The 19712-nt window shown below is 35.2% G+C and overlaps 1 protein-coding gene across 2 annotated transcripts in view; it reads left to right on the top strand.

Annotated features, from left to right (window-relative positions):
• The first annotated feature begins 1570 nt into the window (after positions 1-1570).
• Positions 1571-19712, top strand: part of LOC123867970 (myosin-VIIa) — a 45077-nt gene continuing 26935 nt past the window's right edge. Inside the window, exon 1 of one of the 2 annotated variants that reach the window (XM_045910305.1) lies at positions 1571-1811. The gene's annotated coding sequence lies outside the window, so the exon portion shown is untranslated. Of the gene's footprint in view, positions 1911-19712 lie in introns of both variants that reach the window. The other variant, XM_045910314.1, reaches the window with a different exon arrangement.

Here is a 19712-nt window from a genome sequence, read left to right as displayed (position 1 = left end):
GCCACGAACATAGTATTTTTTTTTAACTATATTCCACGCGCTTGACTACAATCAAACCAAAAAGGTGTAATATATATACATATACATAACTATACTGTATTTGATAACTGATAATGCAGTGTAAGATGGAGCACGCCTACCTACAAGATGCCTACAGTTCACTCTTTTATTGAAAGGGTTTTTAAATAATAAACTAGCTGATACCCGCGACTTCGTTCGCGTGGATGTAGGTTTTTTAAGAATCCCGTGGGAACTCTATGATTTCCCGGGATAAAAAGTAGCCTATGTGCTAATTCAGGGTATAATCTATCTCCGTTCTAAATTTCAGCCCGATCCGTCCAGTAGTTTTTGCGTGAAGGAGTAACAAACATACACACACACACACATACAAATTTTCTCCTTTATAATATTAGTGTGATAGTCATTTTTTATTTTTATTATTTATGTATTTTTGCCTGTATGAAAGGGCTTATTAATTTTTAAGCCAAATTAGTAATTTTACCTAACCAATTAGTTAGTAAGTAGGTAGATATTTTGTAAAACTTTTATGAAAAGTAAAAATAAATGTATAAGTAAAGTTATGTAAGTAAAGTTCAATATAATATCGATAGTAACGTGACTAATAGGTAGGCGCCAGCAAAAATACGTGTACCTACCTACGTACTGATGATTCTGAGAACTCTACCAAGACTTATATGTATAATCTTCATAATTTTTCTAATTATTTTAAATAGGCACTTAAATTCATACCTACTCATATCGTCTAGTTTGCGTAATTTGCCCTTTATTGGATCACAATCCGTCATTCAAATAATTATTGTCACCTTAAAAGCGGATCTGAATTCTGAACAGATTTCCCAAGTGTTTTCTTCGTCATCAGGACTTAACCTCGGTTAAACTTAAACGCGGATGTGGAGATGCGAAGGAAATTCATTTGATTAGTATTTTTATCGAGTCGTTAATATGTTGGCTGCACGTGTCTCTGAAAGGAATTCAAAATAGGTGAAGAATGTAAACACTGTTTTAACTGGGTAGATCGGTTAGGCTTTAATACGGATAACGTCGCCATCTTACGGAAAAGTCTTGGACTACGAAAGGCTGTATGGCATTTGCATGATGTTTAAGTGATCTATAGATCCCTGGCTTAATGATCGTCAAGTTACAATGCAATGTATCATTAGATTTTTGAAACGAAAATCGATTTGAGGTTCCCCTTACTTCATCAGTGTATTTTTTCTTATTGATACTGTGCATACCCTACTTTTTCTGGAATTTAAATGGAAATTTTGTATTCCATTTCCACGTTGTTTTTCATTAGTGAAAGATGGCGCTGTATGGGCCGATAAAGCAGAATAAGGCTTTAGAGTTTATTAGTAACTTATTTTCTGCAGTTATCGTGATTCGACTTGCTAATAAAGTAGTATTTGAGGGAGTCACAGACGCGTAAGCATTAAATTTTACTATGTAATTGTTGTTACATTTAAGTTTTTCTCGGCTCGAAGGTGGAAAATTAAGGTTGTGTCAAATATGGCGGTGCGGGCGGTCGGTAAAGCAGTCGCCTCGGTCCGGTAGGCCGACGGGCGACACGCAAGCGCTACAACAGGTAGGTTAACATTCACGGTCCGTCGCATTTGGTGCTTCTATGCGCTCTCCGTCGCGGCCCTAACATCGACACCTTCCGCGATAAAATGTCCGAGGATCTGTGACCGGTGACCGTGTGTGATTCAACCAAGTGTCCGTTTATCCAAGTGATTGTGATATGACGAGGACGAGCGCCGGCATTTGATCGTGCAACACAGCGGATCTTAACGGTAAATTTTGTTAACCGACTGCGTGACCTGCTGCTGTTTACAACGCGGTCAGGTGATCGGAGCCGATACGTTACAGTGGTGCTGGGTTCGATTAATAAGGTATATTTTTAAGAGGAAAATCATTATTATTCATACGAAAGAGAGTTGCCGATGTACCATCCACGTAGCGGTGTTTACCCGTGAATTATGACACCGATAGTTGATGCGCGTGATACTGCTCATAAAGTCGTAAGTCAACAGAGATTTCTCGTGCACCGCGAGATTTGTCGAGGCAGCGAAATAATATGAACTGGATACGAATTTACCGTTGCCATGGAAAGTTTAGAACGCATGTAAGGTAAAACTGTTCACGTTCTAAAATTTCACCCGTCTAAGAATCTTATTAGAATTTAATTGACTTATTCTAGATACGTAGAAACAATGGTTGCATTTACAGAATAACAATATACCTATCTACTTACTTAGTCTTATTAATTCGTTATTTATTTCAAATACCTAACTACCCGGATAAAGTGATGTCGTTCCTATAGTTTCGGATATTTAAAACTGTCCATACCTTCCTTCAGTCGATTATGGATAACGTTATGAAATTATTTCAATAGATCCAGCCAATAGAATATTAAACAGTTGAATAATATAGCATCATAAAGTCATTCTTAAGAATAATAAATAATAACGTTTATTGAACATAGTTACCTATTCTATGACTATTCAGTATTCTCAACTTTAAGCACAAACGTTAGTCACAAAAGTTGCAAGTAGATAATTGAATACTGCAAAATAATGTAATAGGTACTGTAATGATTCATACAATATAGTAAAAAATATGTTTATTGAAGGTAAAACATCAATTTTAGCAATCGATTGTCAAGGTTGGCAACACATAGACATTCAATAAAGAACCACACGCAACATTGGTCATTTTATACAAAAAGGCAGAAACCTTTAACACGACAGGTCGAGATGGCAATCGGATTGGGGACGCCCCACACACCTGCACCGCCTCCGCGCTAACCCAGTGAGGGATAACGCTGTTGCCATCTCGACTATACTAATTATAATACTAAACGTAATTTTAATGTCCGAATGTAGACCAGCATATTGCTGGACGTTTGGTTTTTTCTCCCGTTCTTGTCATCTTTTATCGCTAACGGAAGATTCTTTGCCAGAAAATAATAGGTAGTATGTAGTAGCTATGTAATACAAAAAGCTCATCATATTAACCCATTGCCGGTCCACTATTGAGCATGGATCTTACAATGAGAAGGAGGTGTAGGCCATAGTCCATTAGATTCATAGACTTCACAAACTTTGATAACCTTAGAATAGAATAGAATATAAGTATTTTTTATTCAATTAAACTTTAACAAGTACTTTTGAATCGTCAAATTCATCTACCACTAGTTCGGAATGCCTGGGAGAACTCTCAGATATGGAGTCGTGGTTTTCATTCACCGTTAAGAATGGTGATATATTTTAAGTACTTAATTGCTGGACCAGCCTGGCTGTCCAACGAGGAAATGCAGGCATTCTTAGCACCATTCCACGCTGGCATGATTTGTTTAGTTATTACATAAGCCCAGCTTTAGGTTTAATTGTAATATTTCCAGTAAAAAGAAATATTATTGTTCAACAATCAGAAAGTGTACAATAGTACCCGATTTGAATAAATGACTTTGACTTTATCAAATATCCATTAAAAAAATTGCCTAAAATATAAAAAGATATACCTACCACGGTTATAGATGTTCCATGTCCAAATCAGTCTAGATCGATAGACATGACAGGTCTTTTTGCCCATATGAAGTATACACGGCTGTGCTTGAGTAATTGTTTCGTCGCGTTTCCTGATTAATGAAATGCAAAACAGTAACGCAAACACGAACCACTCATGCTCGATTATCCGTGTCATTTTCAGACGGAGAATCAGTTTATCAACAGTAAAACAATCTTGTGTCTCAAGGTTTTGAAGGTTTCTGAACTCAAAGACTCTTGCAACCAAAAAGCCGTTAGGTGCTAAAAATTAGTTTTGAGTTATCGCCAAAAAATGTGGGAATTTCCAAAAACTAATGCGTCTAAAAAAGAATGCTACAGGGAGCTTAAAACTAACTAATAACCTTAGTCCTAAGTAGTATATTTCTTTTTAGAAAAATCTTTTGTTTCCCACGTTTTTTGGCGATACCTAACTCAAAAAATATTTTTTTACACTAACAGCAGAACAGGCAAAACTAAAGATACACAAGAACCACACCTTTTGACATAAACAATGAACATGCAAAAAATCATATCAAAATATTATTTTGTTATTGCACCGAACACATTTTTGTCATCCCCTAAAAACAGGTAAATCTCTTGCTTCATAGAAAAGACTTCAACGCGCTTGCGGGATTTCGTGTTCCCTTAAACTTGCGGTAAACCGTTTTCATCCTATTTTTAACTTAAAATTCGTTTCAGCTGCTTTTGTTACGCTGGCACTGTATAGTATTTTTGACATATAATATAGCAATATTTTAAATCCTAATATCCTAATTCCTAATAGTATTACTTATCAATCTGAAAGTTCGCCACAATTACTGAACCGATTTGACTGAAAGGAACGAAAATAGCTTGAATGAAAACTGAATAAACATATAGATTACTTTTACATGGAAAATCAAAGGGTACCCGCGGGATTTTACAAATCCTAAATCCACTCGCACGAAGTGCTAGTTTTCCTATGTGACGTAACAACTGAGACTTTGGGCTGAGGAAAATATGGTTATATCCAATGATCCAAGAGAATGCTGCAATATTATCAATTTGGACTCAATGTTAAATATTGTTATAAAGACAAAATTACTAATTTTATTCGGTATCCATTAGGTCGGATAAGGATATGTAGTCAGAATAATGAATTTTAAATCAAATGATTCGCCACAATTATACAAAGATCTTTATCGTAATTAAAAATGAATGTGAATAGAAATTATCATAGATTTACCTGTAGTTTGTATAATTGTGCATCAATATCGAAACCTGTTTAATAGCGTAACAATGCCTATTGAAAACCAGAGAACGTATAATCGATGAATGGCGATGGGAATTATAAAAATCGTTCGTTCTATCAGAATGCAGTAGACTTTCACTGGAAGAGGGTCGTGGGGTCGTATATGCATTAATTGTACGTTCGACAATGTACAAGCATGACTTGAATTTTTATTGGTGAACGTGGTTACTCCTATCACAAGCAATCGATAAAATTATAGGTTCGGCAAATGTCGGCAAAAATGGCGCACAGGACATTAATGTTATATAAAATACATAGCTTTAAGCGAACGTTCCACAAAGAAAGGTCCTACATAAAAAGACTAAGTGCAGAATAACGTATGAATAACTTTCGCTGTCCGATTTTTGGTGTAGAAAGGATATACCTAACGATTCTCAAGTCGTTGATGGATAAAAATCGGTATCTAGATATTATATTATATAAAAGGAAAAGATAACTGTCTGACTGCTCTATTCTATCAACGCACAGCTCAAACTACTGAACGGATCAAGCTGGGCATGCAGATTGCTATTATAACATAGACATTAAGTTAGACTATTCAGCCCTTAATCAATTAAACCAATATCAATTAAACAAAGAACAGACAAAGTCACTCTGAAGAGTGAAATAAGAGATGATTTCCACCCAAGACTTAAGCAATACGACTAATCTCACATTGTCAGTCATGTTACGCTGTCAACCTTGCGGTTTGGAATTGTCGGAATCCCTGAGTATTGATCCAATGTAAGATGTAAGGTTTCCCTGAAATTGAAGTGTGGGTACACAACTAATGCGACAAAGGCGTCGATTCTGATGTATTTCTCAAAATTAAATTTAGAGTATTTGCATAGTTTTCTTTTTAATATCGCTGAAAAAAGGACGGAAAATGTATTTTCAATTAAATACTCTAAATCTTAGTGTTCCTCTGCAAACAATAAGCTTACTGGTGCCTAAAGTAACGAGGCTTAACAGTTCTAATTGAATTAAGTTAGCCTATTCTTTTCTTATTACATTGGTTACAAAAAGATGCAATCTAGGTTGCAATCATAATCAATACCAATATAACAATCATTACCAATGATTGATTATATAATCGGTACCAATATTAAACAATATTCTGTGAGATATAAATTAAATTTTATAGTTGAAAGCACCAAAATCGAAATTGCCCTCACTCATTTACCGCTACTTCAATTTTCTTCAAGTGTTGTGTATTCAGAAGTAGCTTTTATGTTAAATTAAACTTCACAGCCTTTTTTTAAATAAAAAATAGGTAGCTTACTTACTTAAATAGTGAAATGTTGCCACAATTATTGTACCCGTTTAATAACCACATATGATAAGACTTATCATAAGTTAATTAATTTATTGAATTGCATAAATTGATAAATCAAGTAGCGAACCTGAATTTTTAAAACCGATATGCAAAGGTAACTGCAAGCCAAACGAGTCGCATAGAAATTACGTCATATATTTTCGTTATGTGACGCTTAATTTACACAAACCATTTTCACCTTTGCTGTCGGTCCGTATTGTTTACGTAGAGCCTGAATCATGTCAAATAGAGATAACTGGCTGGCTCTTGTTTATTGAGATAAAGTACCAGACTTGAGTTACTGTGCTAAGCCAGCGAGGTATGCAGTGTATTTATACTTTTATACTATTCAATATATAAATGTGAAAGAGTGTTTTTTTTTCATTTATAGAGCAGCAAGCCTTAATGGTCTGGGGTTCTAAATCTTTAAAATACACCACTGATGAAAGCCAAACATCCTGCAGAATAAGGAAACGCTAAACTTGCATGCTGAGTGTAAAAGATAGACCAGCACTTGTTTGGCCCCCCGATTTCTGAATCTTAGGGAATCCTAGTAACTAAATAAAGTTGAAAATTACAATATTTAACAGCGGTTACGATTTACGATTTACCTACCTACCTTACGTATTGGCGCAAAATTGCGCAAACTGGGATTTGCAAATGTAAGCGACAAACGAAAGTAAAAAAGCAATAATGATGTAACATTCACGTATTGGCATTATATATCTTGTCCATAAGAATTGAAATTCTAGGAAAGTATATCGTTATGTTTTCGTTACGTGCGACATAGTCCAGACTGCATAATAAATGTTTGTGTCCGTAGTCATAGGTACTTCCGTAGTTATTACTTATATTGATAATAGTAGATTATGCAACATGGGGATAATGTAATGTCTTACGTCACGGGCACCGGGAACATATTTCTTCACTAGAGGATGCCCGCGGCTTCGCCCGCGTGGATTTCGGTTTTTTAAAATCCCGTGGGAACTCTTTGATTTTCCGGGATAAAAAGTAGCTTATGTCCTTCCTCGGGATGTATCCCATGTCTGAACCAAATTTCATTCAAATCGGTTCAGCGATTGGGCTGTGAAAACGTAGCAGACAGACAGACAGATAGACAGACAGACAGACAGACAGACAGACAGACAGACACACTTTCGCATTTATAATATTAGTATGGATCGTGAGGAAATCTACATGCTGCATGCCTGAGAGTTCTCCATAATGTTCTCAAAAGTGTGGAAAGTCTGCCAGTCCGCACTTGGCCAGCGTGGTAGACCATGGCTTAATTCTTCTTAAGGCTTCTTAAGGTTGATCATGATAACGATTTATCCGAATTGTTCAAGGCCTTATCAATAACTCCGAAGAGACCCCGAACCCCCCGGCTGGAAAGCTGACACTTTAACCATTAGGTTATCACTGCAATGAATAATTGATTTTCCTTTTGTATTGCATTTTATGCATGAATAGGTAAGTAATTTGCATTAGCAAGAAGACAAGCCCATCAAACCCTTTTGGCAATATTTCAGTATGGCATGGATAATGGATCCAGTTATTTTAAAGATACATAATAACACGTAAATACATATTTTATTTAATATTAAATAAGTTTTGGTGCATACCGTTCTATCAATTAAATCATGTCAGGTAATACCTAAGTGATTTGAGTTTTAAAAATACATATTTGCTTCAAATCAATGGTCTCTATGTACTAGAAATAACATGTTGTATGCAATGTAACGGAGGTTCATATTGACCAAACTTCCGTGGTTTACGCAAGGTAGGTATATGTAGGTATTTATAGCGCTGTTTCTAAATACGTGGAACGTTAAACGGTATGTCGCCACTTACTTATATGTAGGTACTTACCTAAGTTATTCGTAAGTCTTGCTTATAAGTCACTTAGAATATATAGAAATATATAAAGTTATTTTGTAACAGGATGAAAACGATAAGTATGCATACTTAGATGATAATTTTCTTAGTAAGAAGGTATCTACTTAGATACCTACCTATTTTAAAACTTGAATCTGATTAATTGAATATCTACTAGGTCGCCTGATCAATTAATGATCTACAAAATTCTTGAATTGCCTCCATAGAAACAAATTCAAAGCTCTTATTTTGAGAAAATTATTCTCGCCGCACATTTATTTACCGTTTCCACCGTGTAATATATCAATATACCTAAGTACTTAGGTACCTACCTACTACAATTTTGAGCTTTTATTTACTAGGCATGATATTCAGGTACCTATGTAATGGTTAATACGTTAATAACGCAAAATACTGGGCAATATTAGAGCTACATAAGGCTATATTATGTTGCTTTTGTTTATACAAAGTCAAGTTCAAAATGCAATGTTCATCGAATTGCGTGTACGCACGAACGCAGTTGGGCGTCCTTTCGTCCGTGACGACGAAACAGGTGGCTGATGGGTCGATTTATCGATGAAATACTTATATAGTGTTGTTGCTGTCTAAACAGTTAACAGGGCTCTCTCCGTCACTCGCTTCATACAATCGTAGTTCCAATTTCATTTGAATATGAAGCAACCAAAGTCCATGCAATTTTGCAGACATATTCTAGAAACTAATATCTGTGTCTGTGGTGTTTTAGATTTTTCTAAAAATGTGTAGTTTTAAAATTACAGGGCCTCAAAGATTTGTATATTTCATGGACTTTGGTTGCTTATCTATACTATCTATACTAATAAATAAAATTGAAGTGTCTGTCTGTAATTTCGAAATAACTGCCTCATATTAAGCTCATAGGGTTATTTGAACGATACCTTAACTGAATCACACGTTTTTAAAATTTTTGTCTGTCTGTCTGTCTGTCTGTCTGTCTGTTTGAAAAGGCTAATCTTCGGAACGGCTGAACTGATTTTGACGGGACTTTCACTGACAAGTAGAGGATTGACCAGGGCGTAACATAGGCTACTTTTTTAACCGACTTTCAAAAAGGGAGTTGTGTTTTTTTACCTATTTACACCGAAATCTCCGAGATTTCTGAACCGATTTGCGTAATTTTTTTTTTAATCGATAGAAGAACTTTGCGACATTGTTTCATAAAAAAATAAATCCACGCGGACGAAGTCGCGGGCATCAGCTAGTATTAAATTGAAATTGGAACTACGCTTCTATGAAGCGAGTGACGGAGAGACCCCTCTGAGCCTTTGAATTCTCCACCATTATTATCCCAAGAAAACACCTGTCATTATGTGATTGAAGGAAAGGGGATCACAATTTTCAGCTGTGAGTAAAGACTAAAGAGCTTACCAGAGACGAGGAAAATGTAGTTAAGAAAAACTCAATGAATGTTCATTTTAATATCTTCACACGTTAAACGAATTAACTAATAAATTAAATGGATTGATCTTATTGTGTGATATACCTAACATTCTCATCGCTTCAGGCTCTCTGAATATCTCTCTAACGCACGTGTACCACCTCCCATTAAAATAAAATGAAATAGATCGAGAAAATTTGTACCTACTAAATTCGGATATCATTAAACGTCTGAACCGTATTTGAGAAAATACAGTTGTTTCGGACTTTCTTTGAATCGAATCGGACCAGCCTTATAGTTAAAATAACAATTAAATTATGTAATTAAAACTTAAGTATTACATAAAGCTATTAACATTACCAATCTAAATGAATAATAGCTACTTTTTTCATCACAACGGTACTTAACGAGGATTATTCTCATCCAGATTGATTTGATTGACAGCTGCAAGTTTTAAAGGCATGGACACACACAACGTGCAACGGTAAAGTCCAATGTGGCTTCTAGTAAAGACCGTTTACGTCAGGTACAGTGTCAAATACAGTGTGAAGAACGCCACTTGCGATCGGCTAAAATGTATTTTTGCAACAAAACTCCATAAACAATAGAGATTGTAATGATAATTGAGGCAGCTTTTTCGCAATCGACCAGCAGAGCAAGACTGTGTCACATTAAGGCATGCCATAGGGTTGTATGCTACCATAATTTAAAGTGTTGTAAGAATCGTCGCTGGCAGACTATCGTACTGTAACAATTCCTACTGTTCCAATTCGTACTGTTCCAATGGTATCGTGAGCCCAAAACAAGTAGTCTAAGTATTGGCAAGAGTACTGTCTCGGTAGAAAATAGACTGCCGCATGCTGCTAAAAATTAAGGTCTTAATTTAATTAACTTCCTTTTGTAGTAGCGTGCTGTTTTGTCGCATTTATTAGTGTACATTATTAATAATTATTATTTATTATTGCTCCGGCGTAAAATAGCCTTAATACATAAATCTGATATCGAGCGCCGCTGTGTTCGACGTTGTTTCTATTTCAAATCATACGTTACGACTTACGTGCGTTCAATGTAACTTCATCTGAAGTTTTCGTCGAGTTTGATGTGACCAAGCCTTCACTAAGCTAGAAGTTACTTCATCCAATGAACTAATAGCACATTCATTAGAATTACCTACTTTTTACTTATAACAGACAGTTATTTATTTAATATCGTTTATATAATTTTGTTGTTCTACGGACTTTGGTATTTTTTATATTTGGTATCATTTGGTAACGCTTCTTGTAGAAATTGTGTTGATAGATTTTGAAGTAATAACGATATAATATAATGGCTATAGTTAAATGCATTATACAATATTTTATAACATTAGTTTCGTAACGATGATAGAAATAAATATAAATAACTAGAAGATGCCCGCGGCTTCGCCCGCGTGGATTTCGGTTTTTAAAATCCGGTAGGAACTCTTTGATTTTCCGGGATAAAAAGTAGCCTATGTGCTAATTCAGGATATTATCTATCTCCATTCCAAATTTCAGCCAAATCCATTCAGTAGTTATAGCGTGAAAGAGTAACAAACATACACACACACACACATACAAACTTTCGCCTTTATAATATTAGTGTGATTATATTATATTCTGGCTCATTTTTTGCACACAGGATCAGCCTGAATGTTTAGCGTGGAAAAACAGCCAGTATTCTTGAACTGAAAGGCCGCCTATTATTCAACGGAGCAATGGATTGACGTGATTTTTGCATGGATTAAAGAGCTGGAGGGTGACATCTGGCTACTTTTTATTTTTATCGCGGAAAATGAAAAAGTTCGGGATTTTTAAAACATGAATCCGCGCGAACGATGTCGCAGGCATCAATAAGTTAAAGTATAGTTTCTACGTCTGCCCACCCATACATAGCTAACGCAGAAGAATCACCTAACTTTTTGGCTTTTCAAATTAAATCTCTCTCAACCAAGTAACTCTACAAAATTTACTATTGCTCTTCTAAGATCCCCACATCCCTTGGCCAATTTTCCTTGTTCAAATCTTTTCTTGCTCCATAATCTTTCCGCTCTTAATTGTTATTGAATTTGTTTGATATCCAAAATGGTTGGTGATATTAAAAATCTTTTATTACTCAGACCTTAATCAAGGGTAGCCTTAACCTGATTTCACTAGGCAATCCATTAGCGGTAGGTATGTTCGTTTAAGTGTCATGATTGTTAAAAAATACCTAGTTTTACGTTTGATTTGGTTAACAGATGGGGGTGAAGGTTGAACCTATCTCCACGTATCTCGTAGATAACCACTATACGGGCGATAAGGTATATCAAATTAGCATTGGTTGCAAGTAGCTTAGTGGCTATCCTCATCAGCAACCCATCGTCGGCCCACTACTGAACACGGGTGTCCTCTCAGAATGAGAAGTGCGGATTGGTAGACTTATACACACTTCTAAAAACATTATGGAGAACTCTCAGGCATGCAGATTACCACACCATGTCTTTCTTCACCGTTAAAACAAGTGATATTTAATTGCTCGCACATAACTCCGAGAAGTTACAGGATCGAAGAATCGAAGTTCGAACCCCCGACTTCCCGAATATGAGGCGGATGTCTTTACCACTCTATCTCTGCTCTAGTTCAATGGTATACAAGGACAATAGACATGTGACTACTTAGGTACAATAGAACTACTAAATAAACATTACTTTTTCCCCCAGAATGACAGATACGACCTTGGCACACTAAATCCCATTAAGATTCGCCCGTATTATAGTCACGCTATTGTTTACTCTAACTGCGATAAGGTAACAACAGTAACTGAGGCTGTGCAATCTACAAACAACCTGTCTTGACGGCAACTTGTCTTGATCGCCGTTACATAGCGGCACGTACTGGTGCGTAGAGCTGGTGGGATTTTTGGAGGATTTACTTCCATGAAAACTGGACCGTATTTGCTAGACCTGCTGAGTTCGGACTGTGGTGGATTTACAAGCTTATTTGTATAAACAATAAATTGGAAATCTTACAATGCAGGTGTTCTACCTGGCGCAGACAACTAGGTAGATATACCTATTCGCAATCAATAGGTACATATACTAAAGAAAAGTCCTGACTCACTGACTAACTCATCAACGCCTAGCTAGCCCCAACTCGAAATTGTACCCGAAAGCAGAAATTTTGTATAAATAAATAAATAAATAAAAGTTTATTTAGCTCAATTACAGAATCACAAAAAAACCAGGAATAAAAATAAAGATACAATTAAACTTAAATATTAATTAAACTTAAAACTAGAAAATATTATTAAACTATTGTTGTGTCTGTGAGCTAAAAGGGCTCTGCCTCAGCAAGATGCTAAGACTATAAGAGAATAAGAGAGTATAAGAGTTCCATTTATTATGTAGACAAGGAATAATGCCGGATTTTTCGAAAATCCGAGGTATAAGAAATATCCGAAACTTAAAAACTTGGTATCCAAAACTACCTACGTCAACTAGAAAAAATGATTGAAATAACTTAAAAAATAAGAAACGCAATCTGCTCAATATCGAAATAATTTTTGATTTTTATCGAATACATCTCAGATTGAGAGTGCCTACCATTTTTTTTTTTCAATTAATTAAGGTATTAGTTAAAACTATTTTCAATCAGCTGCTTCATTTTAACCACTAGCTCTAAGCTATAGATACACTGTGACAAATATGGAACGCGTCTAGTATGTGTTCCGTTGCAATGCGCCAATATATCCTATAAGACTTGTATCTACGTATACCTGTATTTACTAGTAGCTTGTAAAACTTGAAGTATAGAAGTTAAATGTGATATTATGATTGAGTTACTCGTATCTTGTCAGTAGGTAGGTATAGGTAATGCGATATGTTTATGGTTCATGTAATCCGTTTAGTAGGTAGAGGTCGGTACTCTCGATTGTATGACCTAGTTCTAAGTAACTAGGTATATTTAGTCATATATAACGTCAGTATATAATAATAGGGGGAGTCTTTTATGAATTGCTACTCAATTGAACTACGATCTAGCCTCATTTTTAGGGTTCCGTACCTCAAAAGGAAAAACGGAATCCTTATAGGATCACTTCGTTGTCTGTCTGTCCGTCGTGTCTGTCAAGAAACCTATAGGGTACTTCCCGTTGATCTAGAATCATAAAATTTGGCAGGTAGGTGTTTCAATTTTCAAAGTAAGATAACTATACCAAGTGGGGTATCATATGAAAGCGGTTTACCTGTACATTCTAAAACAGATTTTTATTTATTTTTATATATAATAGTTTTTGAATTATCATGCAAAATGTTGGAAAAATATCCGAGTACGGAACCCTCAGTGCGCGAGTCTGACTCGCACTTGGCCGGTTTTTTTGCTTATTAATAGTTTTTGCCTTACATACTTACATACAAATAAATTGTCCATTGACCCAGTCTTGATTAAAGTGGTAAATTATTTTGACGATTCAAAAGCACTTGTAAAAGTTTACTTGAATAAAAATATATTCTATTCTATTCTAAAGGGGTAGTTTGTTCACGTGTTCTTTCAAGTAGTTAGATAATAAAATAACAACAGTTTGCATTGCATTGCCAAGAAAATAGATGGAATAGGTATTATGTCGCGTGCATTTGTTGACACGCACATTTTCTATGGTGCGGAGTGCTGAGTAGGGCGAGTTGGACCGGAACTCATTATATCGGAAGTCTTTTATGCGCGGGTCGTTTATCTGGGCGAGACGGACGTTGACGCTTCAATGGTGTTTGGGGAACCCCATACAAGTACCAAATAAAGCAACATACCAAATAAATAAAACCGTTCGAGTGCGAGCCAGACTCGCGCACGATGGTTCCGTATACTTTGGGAGGAATTAAATGTATACTTGATTACATAATTATGTGGTTAAAGTAATGATCGCTTCAAACACAAATCATCCCTTTTGTTTAGTTGTAATAATATTTTTAAATTTTTTCATTTGCAATAAGGTTGGGCAAGTATTAGGTATTTAAAAGTTAAAAGTATTCCCGAGTCTTAGCATCAGAAGTTGCTGAAATAAGCAGCGTTAAGGGGACGGTATATTCCAGGTATAATTTCAAATCTAGAGATGGCGATACACATTGTATCGGCATCTCTCTTAGACGCCCCTGAACCGGTTGCGCATCGCCACAGTGTAGATTATTATTTTCACATCGCTCCTGCATTTAATCATTACGTCACCCCACTTCAGTGTTTACGATGGAGTAAAAAGTCAAGTTATGTATAAGTTTAAAATTCAAAGTTATAGTGATAAAAAATATTTATTATGAAATAATTAAAAATTTATTTAAAAAAATTAATCTGTAGGTATCATCAGAATCGATTACATTCGACTTCGCTGGGTTACTTTATTGTAATATATAACATTGCGTATCTATAAAAATATTTGTACAAGTTAAATATTGTTTTATATACTACTAGACTCTAGAGGATCCCTGCGGCTTCGCCTGCGTTGATTTCGGTTTTTTTGAATCCCGAAACTCTTTTTTTTTGAAACTCTTCATTTTTCCGGGATAAAAAGTAGCCTATGTCCTTCTCCGGTATGTATCCCAAGTCTGTACCAAATTTCATTAAAATCGGTTCAGTGGTTGGGCCGTGAAAACGTAGCAGACAGACAGACACACTTTCGCATTTATAATATTAGTATGGATTTTAATGCACACTGTTGCCAAGTTACTATCATTAGTTAGTAAACAGTCACTGATAAAAAAAAAAAACAATATTATAATGTACTTTTATTGTTTTGTCAACAACGAGAAATAATGAATGAGATCTATTTACAATCATGCTAATAGGTGTCTTTTTCAACCTGTATGCTTATTATAGTAGGAGATTTAACATTTCACCAACTTTCATAGAATGAGATCACACACACACAGTAACATTAAATTAAAATGGGCCTAAATAACCTTGACTTAAGGTCCTAAATTCAATTACACCGATTTTAATTTCTGGTTCTGTCTGACTGGCTATACATGAATGGATTAATTTGAGCTATAAAACAAGGCGGTTAAGGTCTATTTTATTTTCTCATTATAAACCCCTATCTGCCAGTTTTGGTCATTACTGTGGTGACCATTACATTTGGCCTTGAAAGAAGATACTTCACATGGATAAAAGATTATAGCATGGACAAGTCCAAGTTTCTGAAATTTTCACTTATTGATAATGATAATACTGTCATTCCTAATTACTTACATTTATAGGTAAATCTTATATTTTCTATATCTTATTGCTATTATAGATGCTGAGATTATAGAAATTACACTCAACTGAAATTCAATGAAAATATAGTTAGCACGGACATTACACAAGTAACTATTTATTGCATTTCACTAATTACCGAGATCGTAAAATCCTATTTTTTCATATTATCAAAACGTTTACAGTAAAAAAATATCACACGCGCTAGGCGTGCAAAAACACCTGAAAGAGATTATATGCACCTGCAGCCATAACAGGATAACATTATAATATATTTCGTGTTGTATAAAAAGCTGTTTTGTTTATAATCCTTGTTTTTGTTTATTCAATATGGTTACAGTCAAACCGGCCCGCTCGGAGCTAATAGCCATAAAAGTTAACTAATTAGGTGAAATATTCCAAAAGAGCATAAGTAGGTATGTACACATTCAATACGCTAACTTAACTGTTTACGTTAAGGTTCAAAGTCAAAGCGCTGGAGAAATGTTTTTATATGATACTGAACAAAGTCAAGACAGAGATTAAAATATTTTATAGCTTTTTTGTTATATTCAGATTCGGGCCATTGATTCAAATTTTTAATTTGTAGTAATTATGTTCTCTAATTCAGAAGCTGAGCTCTTTTTCTGGATGCCTATCATTAGGCATCCAGAAAAAGAGGTCATTACCTTTTCGCTAAAAGACAATTTTACGTTGACTGACATGAAAGCAAAGTGCCTAATAAGCCAATAGGCAATTCAGCTAGATGACATCAAAGCAGATTACCCAGTCAGCAGAGAGTCAACTTAGCTGTACGCCATAAAAACAGAATGCACAAGTAGCAAAACGTCTGGAATTGTGAATAGTCTGTATGATTAGAACACCTCATTAGCCAGACGTCAAATTACATAGTTGGATGACATAAACGCTGAATGAGATAGTATCTAAAACGTCTGGAAAAGTAAATAGTCTAAATGGTCTGTTGCTTGCTCCCTTTTTAATTTTTAACCAACTTCCAAAAAGAAGGTGGTTCTCAATTCAGCCTCTTTTTTTACCCCATTGCGGCAAAGCCTAAAGGAAGAGTTATGATTTTAGCAGTCTGTATATGTATGTGTGTGTGTTTGTATCCAGATTCTGTGTGTTCCACCGTAGCGCCGAAACTACTGGGCTGATTTTGATGAATGAGGTGTAAATCGATTTGTCGTAAAGATCCGGGTAACATAGGCTACATTTTATACGAAAAAAATTGACCTAACGGATGTAATATGAAAAAAAGTGGGGGTGAAAAGGTACTACCACTAACTAACAATTGTGCCAGGACTGGTCCTGATGGGATTTTGAAGTTTGAAAAGGTGCAGTTGGTTCTCTATATAACGTAGACCCGCACTAAGACAGGATTTTGAGAAATTTGATCTGTAAATTGACCAAATTATCATACAACAATACTACTTCTCACGAACCTATAAAAGCTACGAACAAACGATTTCAGTAGTTACATTTTATTACTGTTCTTACCTTTCGATTCAAAACAAAAAAAATTGATACACTGATTTGGCATTCCAAAACGAAGCAACTCTCGTCCTAATAACAATTTAATGTATACTTTAAGAATAACTGCATAAGGTAAGTTTTACAACGAATATTTTAACATCGATATTTTAATGTTAGTATACGTGAGTGAGAACACAAAAGCCACAAAGATCCTTTGTATTGACAAAGGCAAACACAATAGGATCTTTCATTTCTTGTAAATTGAACTAGTTTTATGAGAAAAAGTATTAAGTACGTATGAAATTTTGTTTTGCACATTTTCAACTTTTAAGCTGTGACAATAAGGTCTAAGTTGAAGGAATATTTAATAGTATGATTATTTTTTTGATCTATAAAACATTTATGACACTGCAATTTTTGGTCAAACTTATTATTGACTACTTAGTGACGTATGTACATAAAAAAACCAGCCAAGTGCGAGTCAGACTCGCGCACCAAGTTTCCGTATCCGTACTCAGGTATTTTTCCGACATTTTGCAAGATAAATCAAAAACTATTATGCTTAAAAATAAATTAAAATCAGTTTTAAAATGTTCAGGTAAAACCCTTTTATATGATACCCCACTTGGTATAGTTATCTTACTTTGAAAATTGAAACACATTGTTTTTTAAAGAACCCATAAATTCATGGTTTTTGCCAAATTTCATGATTCTAGGTCAACGGGAAGTACCCTATAGGTTTTCCTGACAGACACAACACACACGGACAAAACAGACTGACAGGCGGACAGATAGACAGACATACAGTTAGATAGACAGACAAACAGACAGCAAATTGATCCTATAAGCGTTCCGCTTTTCTTTTTGAGGTACGGAACCCTAATAAATGATATCATTGCATAGCAAGTGAAGAAACTAAAAATTATAACACCTTGGATAAACATCTCGGACTTGAAAGTGGATGTCATTTTCATAATAATCATGATCATCATCATCATCATTATGAGCCCGTGGATGTCCACTGTTGGACATGGGCCTTCCCTAAAGAGCGCCAGCCGCTTTATATCATCAGTCCATCGTGCTGGAGGACGTCCTACACTACGCTTGCTTATACGCGGTCTCCTCTCATCCTATTTTCATAATAATTAGTACTTTCCCCTAAAAACCTTTAAATTGATATCAATAAAGTTTTTTTTCCATCTTATCTTCTAATACTTATGCATTTTACAAGTTTGGTTTTTGATCTTTGAGCTACCGGGATAGAGCACTCAGATTAATTAATTTTTATTTTCAAATTATAAGTCCTGGTCTATAATGACCTAATATTAGCTTCACTACACTGCAATGTACTGTTTACTGCATTCTTTTTAAAATAATTACTTTTTTAATGTAATAAATGCACAATATAAACTTATCTTAAAATCTAGAAAAATCCTTAATAAAAATACTTTATAACATAGTACTGAATTTACTACTCTATGGCATTCTGTACAATTACAGTATGACAAAATGCTTATGAAACCCGAAACAGGTCCTGCCGCGCTGAGGCGACGGGTATGACTGACAAGATAACGTAATTACGGCCCATAAGACTCAACAATAGGGTCGAAAATTCTTTGTACTCGTTCTGTACGCGATTTGAAGAGAATAAGCGAGGAAGCGTGAAATCGAATAATTTAGAATATAATTTGAAATATAGCACTTACTGTGAAATGATCGGACCGAATTATTAATTTGATTGTTTTACACCTATGGTGAAAGTTACGTCTTTAAGAGCTTTGTCATTAAAGAGAAAAACCCAAAAGTCTAAGGTTTTAGACCAAACTTCTGATTTTTTTTCTATCGAGGAAAGTTTGTCCAATCATGTTTTTATCGGACCAAATCCAAGGGGATATAATGAAAAATATTATATATTAATTTCAAATTTTTCGATCCATGCGTTCCTAACTTATTTCCATTTTAGTAAACTTTAGTATCGACGAAAACGGAGACCGCCGCGTTAACTAACGGTCAAACGCAACGGATGAAGGATCCCCTTTTTACTATTTTGGTACGGAGCCCTAAAAAGGCACAACTTATACTGCCACGACGTTATTATGTGCTACGCTCAATGTGAATCATTATCCTACCAACCTCCAAAAGTGTGAGATAAATATTGTGATACAAAATCCACCGAAATAAAAGCTCAATGTATGTACTGTCCCACTCGTAGATCGCGATACTAAAGGTTAGAATTTTTTTTTTGGACGTAGTTACCTAGCTACTAATGTATAAGCTGTAAACCCAAGCTATTGCAAACCAGGGGCTGATTCTAAACATCAAATTGTAACTACATAATATTCAACTTATTACCGTGCAATATTGGAAGTTGGAAGCGACACTCCGTGAAATTCAACGCTTTAGCAGCGTGTGCAAATTCGTACGTATTCTTTTCATTGTTTTGAAAACAAACAACGGAATTACTGGCGTATTGTTCCTATGTTGAGAGGAAGCGTGTGTTTTCGACTCCTCGGAACCAAACAATTGCAGTAACACCTGCATTTTGTTATACAAATGCGAG

This window comes from Maniola jurtina, chromosome 1, assembly GCF_905333055.1.
Source record: "Maniola jurtina chromosome 1, ilManJurt1.1, whole genome shotgun sequence".
Lineage (NCBI taxonomy): Eukaryota > Metazoa > Arthropoda > Insecta > Lepidoptera > Nymphalidae > Maniola > Maniola jurtina.
This window is presented reverse-complemented; position numbering and strand designations above follow the sequence as displayed.